The following is a 1,792-nucleotide window of genomic DNA, read 5'->3' as shown; positions in this document are numbered from 1 at the left end:
AACGAATACTGGGATTGGCCGTCACATTATAACGCCCTACGGCCGAAAGGGTGAGCATGTTTGGTGTGAGAGGGATTCGAACGCGTGACCCTCAGATTGCGAGTCGAGTGCCTTAACCTCCTGGCCATACCGGGCCTAAGGCAATAGTCAACTAAATGTTTTGTTATCATATTTTTTAAGTTGCTTAAAATAAAATTTTAAAGCTATTGTAGTGCTTCCAAACGGCTATTAATCCATTCTTCTTTGCATTGTTACACATTACATGAAGACGCACTTAAACACGTACAACTTTTAATAGGATAAAATATTTCATAGAATTTCGGATGTTAAAAAAAAGACTAACTTTTAAAATATTCGCACACTTGCAAGAGGAACTTTGATATCAACTTCTGTTATACAGCGATTCAGGTGTACAGATGTCTTGTTGAACAGATATCACCTCTAGGATATCACCAGTTGAGATGTTGTTTCACATAACATTTTCATCTGTTATCAGAGAATATAATACTGCCATCGATTTCTATGTTTAACTGGATTGTTCAATCCTTTTACCAAATATGAGGTTTACGTGAGATTTGTTTGTTTATGTTTAAGCGCAAAGTAACCTACCGTATCTACCGCGAGTATCGAACCCGATATTTAGCGTCATAAGCCCTAAAGATTACCGCTGAGCAATCGAGGAGGTAGGATTTGTTTGAAGCCACAGGAAATTTACTCGTGATCTAATTAGGAATCTCAAAATTTACTAATGTGGAAGTGATATGATCCTATCGCATATGATCCGCGTGCTGCCTTCAAGTGCATAAATCGAGCAGTGATGATCAGCAAGTAGAAACAAGTCACAAGTAGTTGATCTAGTTAGATATAGACTTTAGATTTCTACAACCAAACCGATATCTAGAATTTATTAGCCTGACATAGACTTACGCTCGAGTAGACAACACGACCATCGATACCATGGTCACAAGGGATAACTTTGGCAGGTAAATAATAAATATTCTGTAAATATCACAAAGTTAATTTAGATAACAGATCTAATGAAACTCCCAAGTGCTATTTTTAGTCTTAGAGAAGCCACTACGCAAAATCATTTAGTATTCCAACCCGAACCATGAGTCACTCAATAAAACTGAGTCACTTACTTTACTATGTATAGATTTTATAGACTTTCTGTTTTACTTTAGACCCGTTCATTTAAAATCTAAGGAAGCTAATATGAAATGACTTATTAGGATAAAGTGGAAACATTTGTTTATAGCGTTTACTCCAAAGTCTTGACTTGTTTGATTTATTGTAACATAGATAAGATTGATATAATTATTGAATCAAAATTATAGTATTCACCAAAAAATAAGTCGTACGGATTAGTTACAGTTTATGTGTTGTTATATGTGTATTTAATTCTTTCTAAACATGTTCTATGAATTAAAGATGCAAGTTTATCTCTCTATTATACAAAAACTAGTTAATAAATAAATGAATAAATACCAAGCATACGTGTTTTCTTTCTATACGCAGATCTGTTTTATAGCAGTATAGGTCTAATAAAGAAATGAAAATAAATTAATGAATAAATATATTTCGTTTCTAATTTTTTTTTTACACTCATTAACTTTTCAACCTCTCCATTTTATAAATAGATCTATTTTACATACTTTCTCCTCATTCGGTAAGGTCCAAGTCAAATATTTTGGACCCCCAATATGGCAGCGCGGCGACTTCACGTTTTCGTAGCCTTGTGAAATCTAGTTAAATATAAAAAACCGATAAATACTACTCGCAGTAATCTTTG

Source organism: Limulus polyphemus, unplaced genomic scaffold (genome assembly GCF_000517525.1).
Source record: "Limulus polyphemus unplaced genomic scaffold, Limulus_polyphemus-2.1.2 Scaffold1727, whole genome shotgun sequence".
Taxonomy (NCBI): Eukaryota; Metazoa; Arthropoda; class Merostomata; order Xiphosura; family Limulidae; genus Limulus; species Limulus polyphemus.
Note: the sequence above shows the minus strand (reverse complement) of the source record.